This window comes from Diabrotica virgifera, chromosome 6 (genome assembly GCF_917563875.1).
Source record: "Diabrotica virgifera virgifera chromosome 6, PGI_DIABVI_V3a".
Classification (NCBI taxonomy): Eukaryota; Metazoa; Arthropoda; class Insecta; order Coleoptera; family Chrysomelidae; genus Diabrotica; species Diabrotica virgifera.
In genome coordinates this window covers 65,588,457-65,610,273 of record NC_065448.1, presented here as the reverse complement: position 1 = coordinate 65,610,273, position 21,817 = coordinate 65,588,457, and the positions used below count along the sequence as shown (strand labels likewise).

The 21,817-nt window shown below is 33.0% G+C and overlaps 1 protein-coding gene across 3 annotated transcripts in view; it reads right to left on the bottom strand.

Moving 5' to 3' along the window:
- Positions 1-21,817, bottom strand: part of LOC114329157 (hemicentin-2) — an 869,111-nt gene that overhangs the window by 652,874 nt on the left and 194,420 nt on the right. The gene's annotated exons all lie outside the window — the stretch shown is intronic.

Sequence of the window (21,817 nt, the reverse complement as noted above, 5' to 3'; positions counted from 1 at the left end):
AGCTTAAGGGGAAAGGAGGGTCACCTATAAGAAAGACTTGAGTACTCGCCGAAAAATTCGATTACCTATTTATCAATAACTTTGCTTTAATACAAAAAGGTTTTTCGAGTAAGGAATTTATTTGATTATTTCTTATCTTCAATTTTGGCAGCAATTCCTTTTTTTTGTAAATAATTTTGTAAATACTAATTTTTACGTTTTTTATGAAAAACCGATCTAAAACATGCATTTTTTCACGAAATAATAAAATCATTCATCTTTAATAACTCAATATCGATTGATGTATTTTAATAACCTTATTTAACAATTTTTGAAGTTAAAACTTCTTTAGGGACGTTGTGCACTTTTTAGATGGAGAAAAAGCATTGAATACGCGACCATCATCGCTTCGGAGACATAAATTTTGTACGTTTATATTATGTGTATGTATATATTAACGGCCAAACCCGATTTCAGGAAAACAAGCTTCAGTTTGTCCTAAGCGCGTTAGGATAAACCAGTATGGCCTAGGCAAACTAGTTTGTCCTATCGCGCGTAGGCCAAACTAGTTGTCGTAGGCCAAACTAGTTTATTCTGATATAAATACACACACTTCAGGTAAAAATAGTTTGGCCTAGGCCAAACTAGTTTATCCTGATATAAAGATGCACACTTCAGGCCAAACTAATTTATCCTGAATTGTATGTTTTTATATCAGGATAAACTAGTTTAGCCTCGTCTAAACCAATTTAATCTAGTCGAAAGTAATTGATTACAGATTGGTTGCTGATTTTAACGTAAGTTTAGAAGACACTATTAAGACTTTTATGTATTTAGGGTAAATGATAAACCGAGATGGCACTTGTATGAAAGATAGAAGTAAAAATAGTACGGGGAAAACAAGCCACGAAAGCACTCCATGGAGTGATATGAAAGAACACTCTAACTAAAGAAAACAAAAAAGGGTTTTATCTACTCTATATCATATTATGTATCAGTTTTTAGTTTGTGAAAACTGTCATTATAAACAGCAGTGCGTGAAGGGTTTAAAGTGTGCGTGAAGTAACAATGTATATTAAATGGGATTTACTTTTTCGCACAGTTTCAATGGGTTTTTTGGCACACTTTCATATAATCAGATATCCTTAACTTTCGCGTTGTCACGGTGATGACAATATGAGCAATGATTTACAACAAAATTTTTGACAGTTTTTTGGATTGAAAGTAGTTAGGATTTTAAAATGTCAAAGTTCTAAAAATTGTAGAATAGAAATCAATTCCAGTGATGAAGAGTTACAGTTTTTTTATTTGTTTATCGAAGAGTAGATAAAATATTGTATGAAACTGTGCGTGAAGTATTTTTTGCGAATTTACGCGATGTATAGCACTCGCTCCGTTGTCGCTCGTGCTCTAAATATCGCGTGCGTTCGGAAAAACCATAATTTACGAACTGTTTCATAAATAATTATTTCAGGGCATAGTGAATATTATCCTACAAGAGCAGAAGAATGGCCAGTGACAACAATAATACGAAATAAAATACGAACAGTTGAATTGGAGTTTAAGAGAAGGTGTCTACAAATTACCAGGTGGGATAGCATAAGAACAGAGGAAATATGAAACAGAATAGAAGTAGAATGCTCAATTACAAAAAAGTTGTGGTAGTAAAAGTAGAGCCCTGAAATGGTACGAGCATGTACAAAGAATGCCGGAGACAGGTGGTCGAAAAGATTACTGGACTGGGACCCGCGGAAGGAAGACCTGCTGTGAGATGGGAAACTCACATAGGAAATGCTATGATAGATAGAGACCTCAGAGATGACGACTGGGAGAATAGAGTGCTATAGAAGAAGAAGAAAGTAATTCAGCGAACTAGTACAGCTTAATATAAATAATAAATTATTGATGGATTCGACCGTTACTTGATGGAAGTTCATTTTATCTCACAATAAAACACTGAAAAACGTTTGTTTTCTATACTTCCACAAAATTTATTACAACTATGTTATTACTACAGCTGTTTCGGCAAAGTGCCTTTCTCAAGTGATGGCACTTGAGAAAGGCACTTTGCCGAAACAGCTGTAGTAATAACATAGTTGTAATAAATTTTGTGGAAGTATAGAAATACTGTGATGGCACTTGAGAAAGGCACTTTGCCGAAACAGCTGTAGTAATAACATAGTTGTAATAAATTTTGTGGAAGTATAGAAAACAAACGTTTTTCCGTGTTTTATTGTGAAATAATAAATTGAATAAAATACTTTGTTCTTGGAAAAATAATCATTTTTATTAAACTTATATTTGTTTGTTACTTCGTAACAAACAAACAACAATATTGAGTTATATTCGGGGTCGGACGGACAGACAGCCTAGGTCAAATGTCTCACCTTTAGTACCATCTTGGTTTATAAGCTTTCATTTGACACCTCATTTGTTTTCTACCTGGTATAATGACGGAGGAGTTAAGTTCACAGACAGACAGACAGACGGACGGACGTGGATAGTTCAACGTTTTCACATTTTTTCAAAATTGGTGAAAACAATATAGTCCTGTCGCCAGGGGGGTACAACGGCCTCCTTAATTCAGATGGATTTATCCAAGTTTTTTTCATGTATTTTGACCCGTAGAATATGAATTTTTTGGGTAACAGTTGATCCGGATGTCGATAAGTTGTTATAGACAAAGAACTTGAGGAATTACATGACAGCGATGTCTCGCCAAACAATATATTTTTTTGTATTTATTAGGTCATTCTAAGCAAAAAATGTTCTGGCAAGTTTTTTCGTAGGATGCATAGTCTTCGAGATAAGCGCGGTTGAACTTCCAAAAAATCGAAAAATTGTAATTTTTGAACCAGAATAACTTTTGATTAAAAAATAAAAAAGCAATTCTGCTTACCGCATTTGAAAGTTCAAGTCAAATTATATCGGTTTCGATTATTTGCATTGCTAAAAACTAATTTTTTTATTCTTAAACAAAGCTATAAACAGTAATAAACACCTAGTGCGTGAGTGATGTTTTCAATGATTTCTCATTTAAAATCGAACAAGTAGGTAGAGTAGGTACTAGTGCAAACAAGGCAATATCTACGTAGGATGTATTAAAACGCATGTATTAGGTACGGGAGACACTATGTGTTTATAGCTTTGTTTAACAATAAAAAATAAATTTTTAGCAATGCAGATAATCAAAACCGATAAAATTTAACTTGAACTTTCAAATACGGTAAGCAGAATTGCTATTTTATATTTAAATCAAAAGTTAATCGGGTTCAAAAATTGCAATTTTTCGATTTTTTGAAATTTTAACAGCGGTTATCTCGAAAACTATGAATCCTACGAAAAAATTTGTAGAAACATTTTTTGCTTAGAATGACCCAAAAATACAAAAAAATGTTTTGTTTTGCTAGAAATCGCTGTTATGTAATTCCTCAAGTTCTTTGTTTATAACAATCTTATCGACATCCGGATCAACTGTTACCCAAAAAATTCGTGTTCTACGGGTCAAAATACATAAAAAAAACTTGGGTAAGTCCATCTGAATAAAGGAGGCCGTTGTATCCCCCCTGGCGACAGGACTAATATTAATTTAGGTAGTTCAGTGTATTTTTTTTTATTTTTGGACGAAACCTCATTCTCTTATTTATTATTTTTTATTTTATTTAATTATAGAAGAATATATTGATTTATAGCATGTATCATTATCTTCATTCGATGTATCATATGATACAATATAACGATGTATAATTTTTGCCCTCCCTGTTGGGAAGTGATTTGGGAGTTCCCCGCATGTAAAAGTCCTTACATGTACGCTAAATTACTTTCGACTCGGCTAAATTGGTTAAGACTAGACCGTACTACTTTATTCTGAAGTGTGAGTCTTTATTATGTCAGGATAAACTAGTTTGGCCTGAAGTATGTGTATTTATATAAGGATAAACTATTTTGGCCTAGGACAAACTAGTTTGGCCTACACGCGATAGGACAAACTAGTTTGGTCTAGGCCGCACTAGTTTATCCTAACGCGCTTAGGACTAACTAGTTTGGCCTAGGCCAAACTAGTTTGTCCTTTCGATGTTTTGTTGTGCCACGTGTCCTACCCAGGTCCATTTCATTTGCGCAATTCTTCCAATTACATATTCCACTTTCGTCATGTTTCACACGTCCTCATTTTGTATATGTTCCGTAAGAGATCCTTTGTCGTTCTCTATCTATTGGCTGATATATCTGTAAGTGTCATGATCTCCATTCTATAGGAATAGCTGGTAGAATACAACTCTTGAATACTCTTTTTTTTTACTTATTGGTATCTTTTTGTTCTTCAACAAATCACTGAGTTTTGCTACTGCTGCCCAAGTCATTCTGATTCTTCTAGTTATTTCTGCAGTTTGATTCTGTTTGTCTAGTTCTAGTTTAATCGTGTGACTAAGTTATATTATACTCTTCGACACTTTCGATATTACTTCCATCTAAGCCGATTCTAATATATTAATTTGTCATCACTTTTGTTTCATTTTAGTTTTTGTTCGCTGTCTAACTTCTCTCTCCGTTCTTATTTTTCTTGTTATTAGACCTTTTGATACATTTATTTGCATAGTTGCATTGTAGTATAAATATGTATTTGAGGAGTAGGTATTCTATGTACAGAATCAATCCTTGCGTTATTCATTCCTTTTAATACGGTCCAGAATTCTGTGGTATCGAAGGCCTTAAGGCCCCGTCTCACCATCAAATAATTGACAGTTATTTGATCAAACTTGACAGTTAGTGACACAAAGTGACAGTTAGTATGTATAGATTGTGTCACTAACTGTCAAGTTTGATCAAATAACTGTCAATTATTTGATGGTGAGACGGGGCCTTTATGATAATTCATAGATGCGAAATGAAGAGGTTAATTATTGTACTCGTTCCACTTTTCGATACGTGTCGGTTATTATCTGTAGGTGTTCTATAGTACTATATTTATTTGATAGTCTGTTAGTAATTATTTTAATAACAAGTTTGTACGGATGTGGCAACAGGCTCATTGGTTTGAAATTTTCGCGTTTGTGATATATTATATATTGTGTATACAGGATGCGCCAAACCTCTGGTTTTCTTTGATTACGGCTAAACTAATGTGTATCAAAGAGGTCTATAATTTAAAATTATTTTCAATTATACAGGGTGAGTCAGAACGACGGTATGAACCAAAGTTTTATTTTTTTAAATGGAACACCCTGTATATTAAATCATTTTTGAATACATTATTTAAAAATATGAAAAATTTGTATAAGGTCTTATAGGCCTGAAGTTAAGAATTTTCGAAATATTTACATTTTTATTGAGAAAAATGGTAATATTTATAGGGTTGTGGATTATGTTTCCAAGGAAAAAAAAATTTAGATGATAGGTCAAAGTTTTTAAAATATAATGTTATTTTTAAATGATTTAATATTTTTTACTTTTAGCCATAAAATATACAGTGTGATCACTATTTGCAAATACAAAATTTTCTCATTTTTTTTTAATGGGACACCCTGTATATTTGATTTGCGTTTTGTAGTAAATATTACCACCTCTCTTTTGGTATAAGGTTGTATGTACCTTGCATGTTTCGTTTTGTAGATATTTTTAAAAAAACTATAAATTTTACATTTTTGCGGATTTTTTATTTAAAAATTTTTTTGCAAAAAAAATAATTTTAATCTGGTTTTAAAAACATACATTAAAATATAAAATATGAAAATAAAAACGTAATTGAAGATTAAAATAAATCGTATGCTAGTACAATTCAATTGAATTTAATAACAAATTGAAGAATCTCAGATGCATAATCCACCAATTTAATAAGAATTAAAATGGTAAATAGTATTTTAAAACTGAGATTTTTCGTGTTGAAAGTTCTTACTGGTACATCCTTAATCTGCGACTTTTTCAATTAATAAGACAGCAGACGACCAATATAGAAAACGAAAGGGAAACGATCACATTCCGCTTTCATTCGTCTAGGAAAAACGGACAGCAGAGGAACTTTCAGTACTCAAATCCGAGTAAAGGAAATAAAAATAATAAATGATGGTTTTGCTTGTTTTCGATTCAGAGGGTTGCACACCAGCTAGACAGGCTCTGTTTCTACCATTTCAGGCGTCCTCGGTAGCTTTCGTTGGTGTGCCTACCTCTGGACCGAAAAACAGCTCTACCATCATTTTAAAGGGAATCTGAAAATTAATTCAAATTTCCCATCAGACGCAATACAGCGACATCTACTAACAAATTGAAGAATCTCAGATGCAGAATCCACCAATTTAATAAGAAGTAAAATGGTAAATATTATTTTAAAACTGAGATTTTTCGTGCTGAAAGTTCTTACTGGTACATCCTTAATCTGCGACTTTTTCAATTAATAAGACAGCAGAAGACGAATATAGAAAACGAAAGGGAAACGATCACATTCCGCTTTCATTCGTCTAGGAATGAAAATTATTAACTTTAGGCCTATAAGACCTCATACAATTTTTTCATATTTTTAAATAATATATTCAAAAATGATTTAATATACAGAGTGTTCCATTTAAAAAAATAAATCTTTAGTTCATACCGTCGTTCTGACTCACCCTATATAATCAAAAATAATTTTAGAATATAGACCTCTTTAATACACATTAATTTTGTTATAAACTTTTTTTGTATATCTCATAGTTTAGCCGTAATTAAAGAAAACCAGAGGTTTGGCGCACCCTGTATGTATATATGTTACAGTTGAAGTTGATTATCCAGTTGGAGTTGACTTTTACTAGTTCGAGTCAACTCTAACGGCTGGTTTCAGTAAAAGTTGATTATAAATATAAAATGAAGATTTTTATTCAACATTTACTAGTAAAAGTAGACTCCAACTAGGAAAAGTATACTCTTCCCAATGCCATTTAGTAAAAGTTGATTCAGATTCACAGAAACAGCCGATTCTAGAAATTAAATGTTACTGAATATGTTCAAATTAGTCTAGGCTGTATCGTCGCCCCCGTTAGGTAAATTATTCCGATTCGAATTTTTTGCACAAACTTACTCAAAAAGAGGTCCTTATAACAAATCTACTGGGTGCCAGGCAGTACTTTGATCGATAAATTGTTTAAACAATTTTTTTTAGACAAATTCACAAAAATAATTTTTTCACTTCGAATAATTTTTTTTAGATCATTTGGGTTATTCTGAGCAAAAAAAAGGTATTTTGTGATTTTTCTCTAAAATTGATTGTTATCGAGTTATACGCGAATTAAAATATAAAAAATGCGAAAATAGCCATTTTCAAGGCTTAATAACTCGGTTAAAATCCATTATTATGAAAGTCAGAAAGTGACCAAATCAAAGTTTATAGCCCCCTCTACAAGATCCAGCAGAAATTTTTGTCAATATCTTATTACTAAGCTGTAATCTTTAATTATTAACAATCAGCGCTAAGTGCGTATTAGGCGGCCGTCAATGGTGAGTGCTAAAGAGATGCACCATTCCAGCCGTCCAATGGTGAATCTCACTCGCACTCACGGCCGCCTCAATACACGCTTAGCGCTCATTGTTGATAATTAAAAAATAATATCTTATTAATGAAATAATGACAAAAATGTCTTCATAATCCTATAGAGGTAGCTTTAATCTTTGATTTTTTTTAGTTTCTGACTTTCATAATATATAATATCGTATGGCATTTTTGCCTTTCGGGCAGTTCTGGCGCCAATTACATATTTAACCCTGTTTCAAGTAACTAGTGTCGATGTACACTAGCCCAGGGGGACCGACGGCTTACCGGGCTCTCCGAGGCACGGTGAGACGGCTCGTGTCATTATTGGAAATGAAAATGGTTTGTCTTTGGCAGGGCTCGAACCAACGTGCACTGGCGTATGAGGCCAGCGATTATGCCGTTACTCCACTATCTCTTTACGCCGTTACTCTCGACTTTCACTATAATTATCTTTAACCGAGTTATTAAACCCTGAAAATAGTTATTTTGGCGTTTTTAAAATTTTAAGTCGCTAATAACTCGACAACAGTCAATTTTAGAGAAAAAAACTGCCCAAAGGATCTAAAAAAATTTGTATGAAGTGAAAAAATTATTTTTGCGAATTTGTTTAAAATCATTGTTTATCGCCAAACGTCACTAAAATCATTCATTATTGTACTCATTTCCCTCATTTTCGGCAGTAAAATAACACTTTGTTGTATTGAAAGAAGAATGTTACTTTACCTGCCGCGATTATAAATCAAATTAACCGAGATTGAATGTAAGTGGTCAATGGCAGGAATCGATTATTTATTTGAGTGAAATTAAAATTTATTTACTTTAATTATTAAAAATATTGTACAAAATTTATCTTATTATTAATAAAATTTATGTCAAAAAGTAAAATTCTGTAGTGTTTCGCAATTATATTCATACCAAATAAATCAAAACTTTACAGATTTAGTAATTAGGTTGGTATACAATATTGATAACTATCGACTAAACATCAAAACCGGGCATCATGCAAAAGTCATCTGTCATTACTGTCATACGAATTTTTTATTTCGTCTAAAATTAAAAAAATTTCCTCAAAGTTGTAAGTAAGTGTTAATGTTTTTTATGATTGATGATACAATTATGTACGCACCACCTCAATACTCTTTATCGAACGTGTCTGATGCTCGCTTCGCTTCCTCTGCTCGTAATATCAGATTCGTTCGATAAAGAGCCACTTTACTGACTTGGTACATAAATAACTATTAAACAATTTTTCGACCGCGGTACCGCGCGACACCCTGTGTATTTGTTATAAGGATTGTTATACGGATGTATTTCTTTCGAGGAAGTTTGTGCAAAAAATCAAATCAGAATAATTTACCTAACGGGGGCGACGTTACAGACTATACTAATAAGTAGTTGAAACGGTCAAAACAAAGAAACGCACACTCATCAAAAATGCACTTGAGATTCTCGTATAATCAACATTTACCGAATCGATCCAGGAAGAGTCAACTGCAACTAGTAAAAGTTGATTTAAATTTTTAAAATCAACTTTTACTGCTCGTTTCCCTTGGAGTTGACTCCAACTAGTTGGAGTCAACTCTAACTGAGAATCAACTTGAACTGTAACATATATAAATACTAAAGGACGCAGGCAACGCGCGCGTAATATAGGTATAGCACATCTTTTTGGATTGAGAGATAGCATTCAATTCGCGACCGTCATCTCTACAGTTATATCGGTTGCAGGAAGGATAGAGTGTGTACCCGAAGCAGCTTGCGAAGCAAGCGCATGAGGGGTCACACTATCCCTACTTCAATCATTATAACTGATTGGTTTTTAAAGTATTTTTGAAGTGAAGACTTCTTTAGCCACGTTGTGCACTTTTTGGATGGGGAGAATGCATTGAATTCACGACCGTCATCGCTCCGACGAGATATTAGTAATTTATATACTATAAATTACACCGCCAGCAAAAAAGCGCAGGTCCGCACCATGCCACTTTTGTTCCTTGAGGTATTCTCTGACCACTCATAAATTTTCATACAAATCGTTTGAGGTTCAACGAAATCGGAGGTAATAGCTCATATCCATCGTCAATGACTGCACTAATTTTTATGGCTTGATTACACGTAACGAGTACAGTGACGAGACAGCAAACTGTTACTAGACCGAGACAGTGGTGAGGACGAGAGATGGTTTATACGTATTTGGAAATTTTTGAATTTGGTGGCGAGTCAGTTCAGTTTCGATTCACAAAAACAAGGAGTAGTGTATTTATGGATCTTAACCCTACGTTAGGCGCGTCGTTATTGCTGACAAGCTTAGGCGCGTGGTCTACGATTGTAGACCAATAGTTTTTTGTCGTATAATACCGGATTTTGACAAAATTAACAAATTAGTGGTTAATAACATGTTTATTTATGTTCGCACTTTGATATTAGATATATTTTGTTCTTTGGCTTTTCTCATTTTGACAGTGGTAAAATTAAAAACGAGGTCATGATTTTTTGGGTCTTTATTCGCAAGTAAATGAAAATGGTCACAAAAATAAGCCCAATTTAGTAAAAAACACAAATATTTTTTATCTTTGCACTTATAGAATGACCAATAGGGATAAATAATAAAGAATAGAACTAAAAAGTAAAAAAAGAACAAAACTATTAAATAGTCAAAGTGGCACAATTTTAGTCCGTCAAACATTCAGTGCAAATATCCCCAAAATGATCCTTGAATGCCAATGTGTCACATCTTTGGCATGCCCTTCTTGTTGACATATTGCAAATTCATGCACAAATACAACATCGTCCCACGTAATTTGTTGGAAAATTAGGGGAAGGGGGTACGACTTCTTGAACTCCGAGCAGTACGCGAGCTTGTCGTCTAAGTTCTCTTAGCAGGGAAGGCATAGTTGATCCATATTTAATTTGCTGTTTGATTAGTTCCCATGCTAAGTTTTCAATGAAGTAGCTTCTTGAAACATTTTCATTTATGTTATTACCTTTATATATACAGCAGGTTACATATTAGCTTTATATATACAACTAAAAACTGGAACGCGCTTAGGCGCGTGGTCTACGGTTGTAGACCAGTGCTCTTTGAATAATTGTAAAAAAATAATGCAAACAGATCGGTGGCGTTTAGCAAACTGAAGAGTAAGTTGGAAGTATTAGTGACAGCTACTAAGCGGGATGGGGGCGTATGTGAAGTTTTATGCAATTGGCGACCACTTAAAATGGAGTGGTCTACGATTGTAGACCACGCGCCTAACGGAGGGTTAAAGCTAACATTAAAAATATATCAAACGGCTTATAGCACTGCTTATACAAGATTTGACGGATATATTATGAGAAGGAGATAAGGGTCTTTGGACTATAGACTATAGAGAATGGATTTTAAGAAGACCAAACCTCGCTGCTTCCGATTTCTTCGATTCATTGATTTTTTATTTCTTGTCTAGGTATATGTCGAATTAATTTTTTTTTATTTGACTTCTGGAGTTTTAGAACCAACAATATTTATTTCTTCTACAATCGATACATATGCTGCATCACGTTTTTGTTTATTTTTATACTCCAATGATTTGAAATTTCATAAGCACGGGTGTGACTTATACAACTGAACTAAACTTTATTGTCCTATCTGAGTTCCATTTGATAGCTATTTTAGCTATTGAGAATCAAAAATCACATTGATTAATAATACAAGTCGTCTCCTCTGATGAAGTGGTAATGTGCACAGTTACACAGCGAGTGTGGTTTACACGTACCGAGTGGATTGGCGAGTATACGATTGAAGGGTGGGAGGTGGAAGACTCGGCCTAGTAAATAGAACAAGATCCGAGTGACTGTCGCGCCATATGACTGGGTCGAGTGCTCGGCCAATTACTCGTTAGTATGTTTATACCAAACAAGCACTCGGCCGAGAACATTGTCTCGCTACAATGCTCGGTATATGTAATCAAGGCGTTATAGTGTATAAACGAATAAATAAAAATTTTATAAAAAAATAGTTAAAAACCCCAGTTTTGTTTAAATTTGTACAAGAATTTGCAACAATATTAAATTTGGTTAAATGCAGCCATTATGGAATAAAAATTGTATTAATTACTTATTTAAATTCAAACAATTTTATGCCTTTTAAGCCGATTATTACTTCTGTAAATTACAGAGCGATGGTTGTGTTCGGAAATTAAAACCACTAATTTTTTATTGCAACTCTCAGTGAGCACTGAAAGTTTAATTTGTCGGTCCCTCCCAAAACAAATCCGACTCTATTTTTATTTACGAAACCATGACATTTAAAAATTTATAGCTTTTCGAAATACAAAGTCGTATGAATATATAAAACAAAAGGTTTGTTTTCATGATTGCATTGAAATCACGATACATGCAGCATCAAATTAAATTATCCATTGAAAAACACCATCAAACAGATACCATTCAAATATGGAACAATAATCACTCAATTAACAGCAGACTGGCATTTGGCGCAGTGATATTCCGGTTTGGTAGTAGTTATGCTCTCTTCGTTCTGTTAATTATTCTGATATATTTTATTTGTTTTGTGAAATATCAGCGCTATAAAAATATATTGGCAAAAGTTATTTACGCCTGGTTAAAAGACCAACCTTTTTACCAAATCACTGAAAGATTTTCATGATCTGATAACTAATTTAGAAAAAACTACTGTATTCTATAATTAGAGCTCGTTTTTTAAGATAAATAAAATCGAAAGAATCAAACACATTCTTTAGTAACTAACAATTAGTTCGTGGTTTTGTTCAATAAGTAACTAGTGAAAAATTCAAATTCTAGGTAAGAAATCTATGACGTGTAAGAAAACTCATACACTGTGGGACCCTAGTGAATATAACATTAACCCTAACAACAGAACACGAAAAAGATTTATATACAAATGCGGAAGATTTTGATACAAAGGCAAAGAAATTGTTGCAAGATATACAAGAATAATAGTGAGAATGGTGCAGACTCGCCCGCAAAGTTTACAGTGACAAATCGACTTATTTATTAGAGAAAAAGGTAAAAATAAATTTTGCAATCCAGCTTTCGCAATAAAAATTCATTTTTTCAAAATGTTCCAGCACTGAAAATAAAGCAGACAGCAAGTTGAATTTTTTTTACATATAAAATAATACTGTTACTCCATTAAAATGTTACATTTTTAGGCCGTACCTTGCATTTGTTAGAAGAGTCAATTTTATTTCTTTAGTGTGTAGGGGGATCAGTAGAAGCTTAAGTTCAAGTTTTTGGGGTCGCCACCCTTGTCCCCCGGCCGCCATCTTGGAAATGGTGTGCAAAGGGGTTTCGCGCTATATCTCGTAAACTAATAACCCTACGGAAAATCTTATTAAAAATAAAATGTAGCACATTAAATTTTCTACAATTTTATTTCCATTACTTTTTATCGTCAAGTGACCAACAAAAAAGATATAAACAAAAATATGTAAAAATTTTTTAACAAGATTCCTTTTGGATGTTATAACTTTTTTTCAGTTCATTTTCAAATAAAATAACATTATAGCAATTTTGTAGAGGGTTTTTCAGCGAACAGTTTCCACGATAGATTTGTTTAATTCTGTTTATTTATATAAGTGTTACAGCGCTTCAAACTTGACCAGATTCTCGAATGCTCATAGGGATATAATAAAAACAAAAGTTAGGCTTACTTTTCTATTTATATATATTTTTTATTCATACAATTTATTATGATTTTAACATTTCTATGCACTTATTAATCTGTTTTTGATCTTTCTCCCCACTATAAAACTTATAACCCGAAGCATATATAGAAACGGCCCAAGAACTTGTTTGAGGAAAAATTCGCCGGTTCAGAAGAAGAATGACGCAACCGCATATTGCAAAATTCTTAAGAAGAGCAAAAAACGAATTTTTGTTATCAAAATCATAAAGTATGGTCAAAATTAGCCGTTCACCACACTGTGGTCAGGATCTTGAGATATAAGCGTTTTTGGGGTGTGCCGCTTGTTTTTGAAGTAACATAACTTTTTTCCTATTATATATTTTGGCTTAAAATTTTCCAAAAAACTTCTTAATGAATTATGTTTTATTGTTTTATTAGTTAAAATTATAAACTAAAAATTTGCCCCTCAACTTTTTTAAGTAAATATGAAACTAACGAAATATGATGACAAAATGTTTAAAAACTAACAACTCCTTTTTTAATGTGTCTAAATATTTAGGACAAATCCCATTGTTATCTACATACTTCAGAGATTAAACAGTAAAATTTTCAAAAGAAAATATTTACAGCGACCAAAGATATAGCGAGGTAAATTTGAAAAATCATCAAATTTGATTTTCGGCATTTTTGTATAAAATTTGATTTCTGAACATCTTCCACCAAATCTAGATATAAAATAAACTTCATATTCGGATTCAGCGACCTAGAAAACATAAAAATAGACCAAAATTGGTCATTCACCTTAAATTTGATTTTCGTGGTCGGCATAAAAATGCTCGTGCTGCCGCTCGATTAATATTAGATATAAAAGTATTTTTTTTTATTGTATTCCTATGAGAATTCGAGAATCTGGTCAAGATTGGAGCGCTGTAAAACCTAGATAATAAATAAAATTAAACAACTTTATAGCGAAAATTGTTCACTGAAAAATCCTCTACAAAATAGCTATGATGTTATTTTATTGTGAAATGAACGGAAAAAAATTTATAACCTCCAAAAGGAAACTTCTTACAAAATTTTCTCATATTTTTATTTATAACTTTTTGTTGGTCACTTGACGATAAAAAGTAATATGTATATATAAAATTGTAGAAAACTTAATTTACTACATTTTATGTTTAATTAAATTTTCTGTAGGATTGCTAGTTTAGAAGATACAGCGCGAAAACCCTTTGCAACTCTTTTTCCAATATGGCGGCCCGGGGACAAGGGCGGCGACCCCAAAAACTTAAACTTAAGCTTGTACTGAACCCCCCTACACATTAAAAAAATAAAATTGACTCCTCTAAGAAATGTAACATTTTAATGGACTAGGATTAATGGACAAATGACGGCGTCAGGATTTTTTTTAAATAAACATTAATTTTTGGTGCTACGCGCAGGACAACGGATACGTTCGCTCTGATTGGGCATTTGAATGACCTTTGATAATGATTGATACATTTTAATTGTTAGTACATTTCGAAATAAATAAATAAATTTGTTTATTGCAAAATAAAAACACATAATCTGTCCTTTGAAATAACACTTTTTTCAGCAAAAACTTTGTTTGTTCATATATTTTAACTTAGAAAATAAAAGTGTATTATTTTTAAACATATGCAATTATTTAAACAATTTTTCACAAGCAATAATCAAATTAGATTGATTTTTGTGAAATTAAAATATGAACATACAACAAAATAAAGAGTAAGAAAATAATATATTAGATAAAGATTGGGAGACATTTTGGTGGAAATCAACTTGTGTGAATCGAACACTCTCCTGCACGTAGCACCAAAAAAAATGAATGTTTATTAAAAAAATTCCTGACGCCGTGCTAGTTAACCGATTTTAATTTTGCAAATTGCAAATGAAAGGTACAACACTCTTCTATTTGTAAAAATAATTTAACTTGCTATCTGCTTTATTTTCAGTCCTGCAACATTTTGAAAAAATGATTTTTTTTGCGAAAGCTGGATTGCAAAATATGTTAAAATGATCTTAACTAAATTTACAGTATTGTTTTATCATATAATATAGTTTTTTTGGGTGAAATATGAAGGTACTAAGTGTAGCATAAATGGTTGAAAAACGTAAAATGCGAATACTTGTTTTTTTACGTTTTTTCGCAATTATTGCTAGTTTGCAAAAAGGGTAACAATTTTAAAATTTTTAACCAATCTTATATTGTAGGAAATATAACTAAGTACGCAACTTTTATTTTAGTGCAACTTCTCTCGGAAATGAATACTTTTAAAGTTACAATCAAAAACGAAGAATAAAATCGAATTTTTCCTTCATGTTTTGACATTTTGATTATTTAAACAATGTTCCGGACCTTTTTGAGTGGGAGGATAACTCAATTATTATATGGGTTAATTCCAAGCAATGTCTGCAAAAAAATTAGAGTCACCTCTCAACGTCCATCTCAAAACAGATCCGCCCTGAACTACTACTCTTCATATACCTTTCAGAACTTTCAAATACCTGCCTAAGAATTTTTCAGTTTTCAGTCTTCCTTGACCAGAGTACACATTTATTAAAGTCCGAATGTAAAATAAAAGTTAAGTAAAAACGACAATCACTGTTGGTTATAAAAATATTACCACTCATGCGGTATTTAAAAAGATATAATAAACGTCAGCAGCGTATAAAACATGGTTGTTAAAAACGAAAGTTTTTCTTCTAATTATTACTTCATCATAGAGACCACTGCATAGCGATCCCCGTTATTCCGTTCCTGATAATAAGTTTTTAGAGCTGCCAGGAATTAAAATTACATAGTACTTGAATAAATTATGGGACCGGAACTTGGAAATCTCAAATTTATGGCTTCCAGAATAAAGGCAGATTATTAAAGTGCAATTTTAGGTACGTAGAACACTTTGTGAACATTCAAATAAATTCAGGAATTTTTAGTCGGTGTTTCAATGGTCTGATGTTCATCTCCGGGAAGTTTTTAGTTGGATATCCAGTTATTTTATACCGTTATGTAGTAATAATTATCTGATTTTGAGATTAACTCGAGTATAAAGCTGAGAGTTTTATTTTGTAATCCCAACTTACCAGTGGTTTTATCGAGAAGTTAGAGCTAAACTTGAGCATATAATGAGAGAAATAAATGGGAGTTAATAAACGAAGCCAACTAGATCTTCCTTTTATTTTAGTATTATCTATCTTTTCGGGTACATAGTTAAAGCTCAGCTTTAATTAGATATCTTTAATTATTAAAAGAAAGAAACATAAATCAGATACGCGAACAATTGACTAGCATGTTAATATTATGCTCTATAGCCAGGGTGGGCAAAAGCTGGCCCCCGGGCCGCATACGGCCCATTTGCTTACTTTATCCGGCCCGTTAAAAAATCCTGCAAGTAATTTTTTTAAGAGTGTAGGCGCAAAATTTCGGGACACAGCCAAGTATTTTAAAAAAAATTAAACTCCGAGTGAAAGCTTATATATTGTTACCGATGCCTGAAAGTCCCTGAAAACTATAAACTTCTATTTCAAAACATGTATTTGGACAAGTCCTAGGCTTTCACCCAAAGAAATCGAAAGTAGAACTGGAAGTCAATATTTGAACTCTTCGTGTAACGTCGTGCGTCGATTGATATACGATTTTACTAATTTTGAGTCATTTTTACTAAACTAGAAGTGACTTCAAAACCGTAACTAAAGATTCAAACTCAACATTTCAATACGCTTCGATGGATGTGTCACATGTACTATTTTTGCAACTAGAATATGGCACTTCCAGTTATAACAATTTAAACGGAAATTTAATAAAAACCAAAAATATACATTTGTTCTCTTGATCTTGTTAGGGCACGTCGAAAATATATCGCTTATATTATTTCGGTGACTTTAAAACAATACTTCCGGTTGCAATTCTAAAACCGGAAATCCGATGTCAAATTTCTCATCTTTAATACCATCCCTGGGTTATAAGCTTTGATTCGACACATCATGTGTCATTCTATTTGTATTAATAACGGAGGAGTTGTATTCGCAGACGGAAGGATACGGACAGAGAGTCATGAAACCGGAAGTATATATTTGTTCTCGTCTTGCGAAGGCGCGTCAAATAATATATCACTTGTACCTCCGGTGACTTTAAAAGAGTACTTCCGGTCACATTTCTAAAACCAGAAATCCTAGGTCAAATTTCTCACCTTTAGTACCATATTTGGTTTATAAGCTTTCATTCGACACCTCATTTGTCATACCTCTACTCTGGTATAATGACGGAGGAGCTGAGTTTATGGACAGAGAGACGGACGAACGGACAGACGGACGTGGATAATTTAACGTTTTCACATTTTTTCAAAATTGGGTGAAAACAATATCTCATTCAAAAGACACTTTTTGTTTATTCTAAGGGAATTTCAGCCCTCGGTAATAATGGAATCTTTCATACTGCGTTGAAATTTTTCAATAATATCAATTAGTTTTCTCAGAATTCGAAAAAATGAATGCATTTAAAAAGCATTGGTCCGAAATTTTAGCCCTACGCTCTTAATCTCCTTTATGCGATTTTATTGAAATCAACAGCATTATGCCCGATTTCACCAACGATACCTAAATATTTAAGAATTACCTAAGTGGATTTAGGTACTTCCTAACTCTAAAACGGATTTCACCATACGATAAGAATTGCCTAAACCACTTAAGCATTACCTTACGTTAGGATACGGATTTCGATCTCCCTAAACTTTAGGTATTACTACTTATCGTTGACAGTCGGGTTATATTTTTACAATTTTGACTAATGTACTTGTGACGTTTGTCAATAATTTGCTTCTTACCTTAATTTTTCTGTTATTCTGTAATATTAGGTATATTATTAGTTGTAATTTTGTATTTTCTTTTATATTATTAATATAATATGTGTTGGAAAATATAGAAAATCCTTTGGAGTTTTTTATAGGTCTGTTAACAAAATTATGTAGTCTACCTACTACCTAACAAACTAGTGTTGTGTTTCAAAAACCCATTCATGATATAACTAAAAGTGTGTCATAAAAAAATTAATAATAAAAAGCAATTTTCAACATATTATTTATTTTAAAATTATTTCATTAATGACAATTCAACTAACTTCAATTTTTCGTCATATGTGAAATTTACAACTCTTTTATTTTCCTCCATTTCACTGTACATATACAAATAACATACAAGACTATATTTATTATATACAAACTTAATGCACAAATATCTAACTACTAAATAAAATAACTATAACAGTACAAAACTGAACAAAACCAAATTGGCAAACTAACAATAATGACAAATAATCGAAAAAGTAAGGAAATGTCATCTTATTCTTCTTTTTATTTATCAAAAATAGTTCAAACGTACCCTAGGTAATACCTAGGAAAGCATTTCCTAGATAAGCACTTCTTTTAGTTGTGAAATGCAATTGTTCCTAAGTATTGACTTAAGAAGTTCCTATCGATAAGAATTACTTAATAAGGCAACTGTTTAGGTATCCTTGGTGAAATCGGGCATTGTAACAGCATTAGTGTTCGTAGTGTTCACATAACCAACGAATCTCTATTTTCTGATTTTCTTAAAAGCGACTGTGTGTTTAACTTGGTGCAGGCGCGAATATTTTTCGGCCAGGGTATTTATCGTCTACCAGGACCACTTTTCCTTCGATTTTACCCTTCATAATCCTCAAATATGCTGTCTTTCTCCTTTTAATAATGGTCAAAAGTTCTCTGTTCCTTCCCAATCTGTGCGACACCATTCCGTTCGTAATATGACCGGTCCATGATATTTTCAAAATTTTTCTAAAAAGTCACATCTCAAAAGCTTCCAGCTTACTCACTAAGTCAGCATTAACAATCCAATAAAGAAGGATAGAATGGACATAACATTTTTCCAACCGATATCGGATTTGCAGATTGAATCTTTGGTTACTCAGAAACTTTTAATCTGAATCCTTGAAAAATATCGCTCCAATATGTTTAAATGCATTTATTCTTTTTTCGAATCCTGAGAAAACGAATGAAAGACAGAATGAAAGATTACATTATTACGGAGGACCGAAAGTCCTTTAGAATAACCAACAAGTTTGTTTTGAATGAGATATTTAAAATTAAAAATCACACTAATTTTTTCTTTTTTTTCACCCCTGTAACTTCTTAAAATAAACATAGAAGTTTTCATGGACTTTTTACCCTGGGTAATAATGCAATCTTTCATTCGACGTTTAAATTTTTCAAAAATACTTATTAGTTTTCTCAGGATTCAAAAAAAAATGAATACATTTAAAACATATTGGAGCAATATTTTGCGCCTAAGCCCTTAATATTTTAACGGACCATATTTGTTTAAAAATTTCGTAACATATTTTACTGGGCACAAATTGTTCGCATGTACACCCGAGTAAGACAATTTATTATTACTATTATTTATTATTAACAGTAAAATTTCTTTGTCCAAATGCTTTCAAATGATACTTAAAGTATTTTTGTAAAAAAAATTCTTAAGCGGATAAAAAACTCCACCAAAAAAATTCGCATGTGCGCAGCGTACATACGGGATATAGTTACCCGGATCGGGAGACATTCCGAAAATTTCATTTTGGCCCGCGCTTAAAAGTATTTGCCCACCCCTGCTCTATAGCATAAAATGTCGATCATATTTCCCCTCATTTTATATCCATTACAATTTTACAAACCTGAAGGCAACTAAGGGGATGCCCACAAGAATGATACCTTGTCCCCATTATGAAACATAAATTGTTGATGTACCTGGGTCCAGAGTTTCGCAGACGACACTGGAATAGTGACTAGAAGAAAATTTCTCTAATGACTACTACTGATGATAATACTGATGATAATACCGACGATAATACTGATGCTGCCGAACAGAGGCGATATACCTTTCACTACATAGAGAACTGCTGTCTGAAAGAGGACCTCTCCGCAAACCCTTCCAAACCAAATTGATAAACTTCACTAATAATAGGAAGCTTACTGGAGTGAGTAGTAATGACTGAGTGAGATGAACTTTAGGACGGACCTGGAAAGATTCAGTGACGTCAAATATCTAGGGAGAACCCTGGATTCCAAACTAAAAGGACCATTCGTACTACAATATAACCAAGATGGCTAAGCGACTCTTCTAGAAATGTAGATGATTTGCAGGTAAAACCTGGGAGTTAAGGCCAAAGGTAATCTGTTTTTATACACATGATTGATACGACCAACAGTTAAATCTGGTAGAAATAGACCTCTGCTCAATCTTGTGTGACCTGTTTCATCATCCTATACAAATAAGTGCTTCTAAATATAACAGTTGTCTTGAATATAGTACAGGAATGGCTTTGTTAAAGGCTATCACAAGTCTTCCTCCACAGGGGTTATTTATTTCAGCGGTGGCCCTTTTGACCATCCTGAGACTCAAAGAAAACCATATCTGAAGACTAATAATTCATGTATTTTAATATTAACACAAATACTTCTGGGTCTATACTTGAGGAATACATCTTTATAATGAACTCAGATGTTACGAAACAAGAACTATCCTTCACTGAACCGCTTGACATAATTGTGCCATATAGAGACCAAAACGTGCCAAATATTAATTATTGGTACTTAATATGGTTCACTGATGGATCTAACACTGCCCACGGCACTGAATCAGGAGTCTTTTGGGCAAACATGCAGTCAGAATAAATCTTATAGCCTAGGGCCTAGGTCAATATACAACTGTGCTTTAGGCGGCAGTTTTTGCTTTGGTGGCCTGCATGATAATTCGTTGGTAAATTATGTTTTAGTTTACAAAAGAGACCTTAATGCCAGACTATATCAAATGTCTGGCTTTTATTATGTCCAAGAATATCGCTGAGCAGTACCTATTATTTTTAAAGTCTTCATTGATCCTCTATAGAACTCACGTATCCTGTTGTAATGATGAATGTTGTTTGGTCAACCCAACAGAGCCAATGAATATGATGTTTCAATGGTCTAATGTTTATCTCCGGGAAGTTTTTAGTTGGATATCGAGTTATTTTATACCGTTATGTAGTAATAATTATCTGATTTTTAGATTAACTCGACTATAAAGCTGAGAGTTTTATTTTGTAATCCCAACTTATAGTCGGAGAGATAGAAGCGGATTTTGTGCGTGATAAGTAATATGGAAAAACTATACGGGGATACGTTGAATAAGTTCTGTACATGACTTTCACCAACGGCCGGAAACCAGAGTTGGGGCCGAGGGTAGTTATAAGGGGTCAAAGTCGTGGATTTTATTATTTTTTTTATGACGCTCATGATCGAGATAGTGCACCAAAATTTGGAAATAAGTAGGTCATGACGCAACTAAGTAAAATCTCTACGGGCGGAACGCTGCGTGGCCGACAAAGGGGTGGGGGCAGGGGTGAATATAAAAAATATAAAGGGTTTTTTGCGACGTGCTAGATTGAGATAGTGCACCAAAATTTGGGAATACGTAGACCATGACTTAGCTAAGTAAAATCCCCAGAGCCGGAAACCAGAGTTGGGGATGAGGGTAGTTATAAGGGGTCAAAATCGCTGTTTTTATTATTTTTTTTTGAGACGCTCATGATCGAGAGAGTGCACCAAAATTTGGGAATAAGTAGGTCATCACGTTACTAAGTAAAATCTCTAGGGGTGACAAGC